The 6,391-nt window shown below is 40.3% G+C and overlaps 1 pseudogene; it reads right to left on the reverse strand.

Annotated features, from left to right (window-relative positions):
• Positions 1-273: 273 nt before the first annotated feature.
• Positions 274-1,205, reverse strand: LOC127042087 (olfactory receptor 8S1-like; annotated as a pseudogene).
• Positions 1,206-6,391: the final 5,186 nt, after the last annotated feature.

The following is a 6,391-nucleotide window of genomic DNA, read 5'->3' on the forward strand; positions in this document are numbered from 1 at the left end:
GTCAGTTACCTGAGCTGGGAATTTCCCAAACAAAAGTTATCCACAGTTCTATGCTCTCTGATGTAAACATGTGTAATTTAATTTATTTAAGATCATCAACATTACTTGAAGCAACAGAGAGTCCTGTGGCACCTTTAAGACTAACAGATGTATTGGATGAATACCCACAAAAGCTTATGCTCCAATACATCTGTTAGTCTTAAAGGTGCCACAGAAGTCTCTGTTGCTTTTTACAGATCCAGACTAACACTGCTACCGCTCTGATACTTAACATTACTTGAGAAACTTTAATTTTCCCAACATTTTCCTTAGAGCTGTTTTCACCTCCTTGTTTTTCAGTCTGTAGATGATGGGGTTTAACATGGGGGTCAAGACACTGTACTGGATGGAGAATATTTCATCCAGCACCACAGAAGAGACTGAGCTGGGTTTTGTGTACTGGAGAAAACCTGCCAGATACAACAAGCCAACCACAATCAAGTGGGAGCTGCAGGTGGAGAAGGCTTTATGCCTGCCCTCCACAGAGCGTATCCTCAGGACGGTGGAGATGATGTGAATGTAGGAGATCAGGGTAAGGAGGAAGGAGCTTGACCCAAATAGCACAACAGAAGTAAGAAGCACCACTTGATTGGTGAGGGTGTCAGTGCAGGATCGTCGTAATAGAGGAGGGAGTTCACAGCTGAAATGGTTGATTTCATTGGGCCCACAGAAACACAACTTGGAGGCAAAAATAGTATTAAGCAAGGCATGGAAGAAGCCTATTGTCCATGCCCCACTCACCAGCTGAACACAGATCCCTTTGCTCATTCTCTCCATATAATGCAATGGGTCACAGATGGCAGCGTAGCGGTCGTAAGACATGGCTGAGAGAATGAAAGCTTCAGTAGCAGCTGAGAGGAGGATGAAGAATATCTGAGCAATGCAACCATTGACCGAAATAGTTTTGTGCGCTGCTAGAAGTTCCTCAGCGCGTTAGGCATCGTGACTGAGGAATAGCAGATATCAAAAAAGGATAAATGGAAGAGGAAGAAGTACATAGGGGTGTGAAGGTGAGAATCAGCTCTTATCACCACCATGATCACTATGTTACCACCCAGAGTGATTAGGTAAATAACTAAAAACACTGAGAAGATGAAAATCTGTATCTGTGGGTCACTGTAAATTCCCAGGAGAATAAATTCGGTTTCTGTGGTTTGATTTTCCATTGATATTTTTTTCAGCAAAACTAGTAGCTATAAGACAAATAAATAAATAAAATTAACTCAGATCATAAAAGTGAACTGAACTGTTATCTAGAGGTCATCTTTTCAATAGGATGAATATAAAGAGAGCCCTATTCTATCCTGTAAAATATATATGTTCTTTAAATTGACAGGATTTAGAAAACCAGCAGCGATAATCTGGCTGGAATTTGTGTGTTCTACAATGACAAAATGGGCCAGATACACAATAGGACTTTGATCCCTAACTGCCACTTTAAGAACCTAAATCACAGAAGCTTTCCTCATAGGTATTCACAAAATCCCCACCCAACTGGGACTATGGGACAGACTGATGCGGGCCTTGCTTAGGCTCTCCTGTTGAATCTGTTCCACTGTGATTAAATAATGAAAGAAGCACTGGAGAAAGGGGACTGGATACTGGATCTCCTGCATGCATGGTGAGGGCCCTAACCACCAGTCATTCGCTTGCTTGCAGTTTCTCTCTGGCCTAATAACTCTTTAATCTGTCCCTTTAACATCAGCAGAGAGACAGCTGTTTTTACTCCAGTTGGGTATGTGGCCCCTTTACTCCAATGGAGCTATGGCTGAGTCAAACCCACTGAATCTGGGATCTGGCCAATTCGATAAGTTACTCTCTTTCTATTACATTTTGTAATTTTGTAGAGCAGAGGTTTTTGGCTTTTTTTTTCATTTGTGGACCCACATAAATATAGATGCAGACTCCTTTGAAAATCATATATGTGGTCTATGAACCAGCTGGGGTCTGTGGACCACAAGTTAAAAACCACTGTTGTAGAGTATTTTATATCTATAGTATATTATTGGATTCATCCCTATTAAAATATCTGGGATTTCTACAACAACAACACCAATAATAATAATTAATAATTAATTAAAAAAACACTGAAAATTTGAAATGCCAGTTTGGACATAGGCTGGCAACCCAACCAAATACAAGCAAATTGATAAATATTAAAAACACCATAAAGAGGGCCTCACAAGCGCTTGGCTGTATGATAGGCTCCTCCAAAGCCACGGTGTGTGTGTGGAAGTGAGTAACCCTAGGTTGATATAATACAACTGTCCAAACAGTTCAAGAAACCCAGAGATCATTTTCAGCCAAAGAGTGAAAAGGTCTCTTAGATCACTTCTTGGTTTGCACTTAGGTTGGATTTTGGCAAAACCAGAGGACATGAATGCACCAAGACTTGCACTAAGATTTGGCTTTCGTCAGAGGGAGGGATAGCTCAGTGGTTTGAGCATTAGCCTACTAAACCCAAGGTTGTGAGTTCAATCGTTTAGGGGGCTACTTAGGGATCTGTGGCAAAAATTGGTCCTGCTAGTGAAGGCAGGGGGCTGGATTCAATGAGCTTTCAAGGACCTTTGCACTTCTAGGAGATTGGTATATCTCCAGTTATTTCTATTTATTATTATTATTATTCTCAAAACCAGAAAAGAGAGGCTGGAGGACATGAATGCACCAAGATTTGAAGAAGAGAAATGTCAACATCGAGAAAGAAATGACTGAGCATAGACTCACTGGACAACTTAGAGGTTAATAGAAGAGAGGAGTTATTTATGCAAATAGAGACTGAAAGCCTGAAAAGGGAGATTAGTCATGTTGACCCACATGCAAATATTTTGGTAGAGCAATCACGCAGGATCAACAGTAGTGTGGCACAGTGCCAGGAAGAGCAAGTGGAATCAAAGGGATAAGTAAAAATTTGACATCCAAACCAGAAAGCTGCTAGTGATGCAATGAGTATTGAATAGCAATAAAAACAGAGAAAACACATCTAACAGTGTGATACAGGAAAATATCTGCTATCCGTGGAGGAAGAAGTTGATAATCAAGAATAGAACATCAAACTTATTAAAAGTGAGACAGAGAAAAAGATTATCTGGGGTGATAAAAAGCAATGACAGAGAGTGCATCCCAGCCCAAGAAATCATGAAAGATAGTAGAAACGAAATCCCCACAGAAAATTTTCAAAGTTTTATACAGAAATGAGTGCATGGATAGTGGTGGAGAGAGATCAGACCTATTAGGGATAGACAATGAATAAACTCATGTCTTCTAGAAGCATATTGGAAAAGAGACAGAGAGCCTCAGTATGAGTGCACAAGAGGAGTCCTTAAGTGTTATTTACATAGAAGTAAGATCAAGCAACAAACCTGCTCCCTGAAATGAACAATGTGTTCTGAAAAGGAAGAGACTGTGTAGTGCCTGCAGAGCCTGGCTAGGAGAGAACACACACATGAGGCCACGAAGCTCCTGCACTGGAATCTCTGTGGAAGTACATATTTAAATGAATTGTGTGTTATTACAACCATCAAATTCGAAGTGTGATTGAGAATGAAGAGGCTAAGATTTTATGGGATCTTGCAATTTTCACAGACTAAGCAGTGCAGAAACATGGGCCAAATATTAATATATATCACCAGGCTGGCAGATAGTGTCATAAAAAAGAAACAAAAAGACAAGATAGCAAAGTATGAAAACACTTTCACAAAGTAGATTGATTATTGAAACATAGAACACAGATGACCCCAGCGATTATTGGAATACTTAGAGTGATCCCTAAGGGTCTGAATGAGCAACTGAGGAACATGTGAGATGTGCAATTCATCATAGTCAGTGACTTCCAGCAGACAGAGCTCTCAGACACTACGAGAACATGATTTTAGAAAGAGGGGTCTGATTGTAAGTTAACAGGAGTTTTATTCCTAAGTCACTTAAACTCTACCCAATGGGACTTTTGACTCAGGATCCTGCACATCTGAATATCAGGCTTTTCCTACGTAAGAGAATCTCTCCTGCCCTAATGGAATTGACATTGATTTGTAGTTGAAATGGGAACGAAGCCAATGTTCTGTCCAAGTTCATATCTATGTTTATCCCATATGTATCCCAGAGCAAAGAGATTGTTTCTTCATCTTTTCCAAACTATCAGCTAATCAGACAAATGCCCGAACAAAGAGATGGACGAAAGATGTAACAAAGGCACTGTGCACAATGAAACCAAAAGCTTAGTGTCTTCTCTAGAGAATGCCCTGCCCCTAATCTGCTGACCTCCCAACACACAGACTCCAAAAGTAGAAACTACTGTTATCTTGCACCAGCTGAACTCAATTTTCTCAGTGCTGCCTTGAGAAACACACAGAGAGAGACAGAGATGACTGGATTGCAAGCCATGACCTCTACGCTGCAACTGACTCTGTGTGAGCCGACTGCTGCATTCAGGCAGAAATCAAAGGGACTCTGCCGAGAGACCCACCCCTAGATAAGGGTTAGGGGCAGAACTTGGTCCTTTGAAATTAAAAGGAAAATAAAAGATTACAGTGAATAAAAACATGAATCAACTCACCTACCTTTTAATGTAGATCTTAAAGATGGTGTGATCATTCCGACCTGTGATTTTCTCTTTTTGTTTTCTTAGTCTATTCGCAAACTTATTGATTTGTCCATCTAATCTCTCTCTCTGCCTCTGGAAAACAGCATTTAAGACATCAAATATTTTTTTACCGGGAGCAGTGAGACCCTTCAAGTGTTATCAGTGGGAGTGGAACAAAGACCTTTTCCTTAGCAGACTCCAAGTCTAAGAGCTGATTTCTTGAGAGCTGTTTAAATGCTGTCTTGTTCCCCCTGGAGCAAGATCCCTGAAGTTCACTCTCTGTAACAAGCTACCAAGAACATTGAGTTGGGTCAGCCATTAAAAAATGGTGTATGATTCATAAGAATGAGGGTCCGGAGGCTTAGATTATGAAAAGAGCCCAAGTGATTTAGGTTTCCAATCTCAGAGACAGTCAACTAAAAAGGCATGTATTTAGGCTCAGATTCTCTAAACAGGCTAAAGGGTTAGACATCCAAATAGCAAATCATTTAATCTCCCTAGACTCCTTTGAAGATAATAGTCATAACGTATAATTCCACAAGACGGCAGTGGAGGTGAAAGCATGGGAGTAGGCCAGCCATCCTTAAATATCACCAATAGATGGATACACAGGTTAAGGAATGAGAAAGGAGCAAATAGACTGTAAAATGGCAGGAAAGAATAGGAGATGAGACAAAAGAAAAGCTATATTGTATAGAACTGGGCAAAAATTTTACAGACAAACAGCTGATTCACCAAAAATGCTGTTGTAATTGACCTGATACATTTGTAAATTGGAAACAAGTTTACCAAATAGTTTCATCCAAGCCAAAGGGGGAAATAAGGCTAAATTCACAAAGAGGCACAGGGAACCTTATTGACTTGCAGTACCTTTAACACATTGGTTAGGGGACTCAACACCTGACATTTGGGTGACATTCATTCATGACCCACCTCTGTCTGTTGTGGTGCAGAGATTTGAAGCTTGGTTTCCCATCTCTTAGGAAAGTGCTTTAATCTCTAGGCTAGATTGAGGCAGGGCTTTCTCCGTGTCTCCTCTTGAATCTGTTTGCTTTGTATAAATCAGCAGCACAGCAGCATCAGCAGATACACATGGCTATAATGCAGCCATGACAGTGTATAGAAATGGTTTCCATCTGAAATGGTTCCTTGCAAGTCTTCTTCCTTCCACAAGAGTCAGTATGGGAGGACTAGGGTTTCTTAAATCCCGCAAAATTGCATCTTCCAAACTTCCTCTTAGTCAGCCTTGTGCTCTATTTCCCTTGACCCCAGATATAAAAAGCTTCAGTAAAAGCATAACTTTTTCTGCAAGTTGAACATGACTCCACCATTGCAGTCATCTTCTCAATTGATGCCAGACTGCAACTTGCTGGGATCATCTAAGTATCTCCTCATTTGTGACAAATCAAACAATTTGAAGTTAAGAAGTTAAGAACTTTTGACACTGAAAACTGTTTAGTTTCCTGTCCTCAGCTGTGTTTAATTAATATGTTTCTTCTGCATATATGAGAGATGTCATCACAATAACATGTAACACTTGTTTCTTAGTTGTCACAGAGACATCCTGTTACCTAAGCAGAGGCCTTTGAATGATGCTGAAATGCCGTTGACACAAGATCCATCAGACCTGTGACTTCTTCAAATATAGACCTCCTGCCATCATCTGATTACCCAGATACTTAAAATTATTCACCCATTCAATGTTGTTGCCATTTACATGCTATGTTGGCATCTCACGATTAACCCTGGGCAAAAGAAATTGCCCATCCAAAT

The sequence above is a fragment of the Gopherus flavomarginatus genome, unplaced genomic scaffold (assembly GCF_025201925.1).
Source record: "Gopherus flavomarginatus isolate rGopFla2 unplaced genomic scaffold, rGopFla2.mat.asm mat_scaffold_2284_arrow_ctg1, whole genome shotgun sequence".
In the NCBI taxonomy this organism is placed as follows: Eukaryota; Metazoa; Chordata; order Testudines; family Testudinidae; genus Gopherus; species Gopherus flavomarginatus.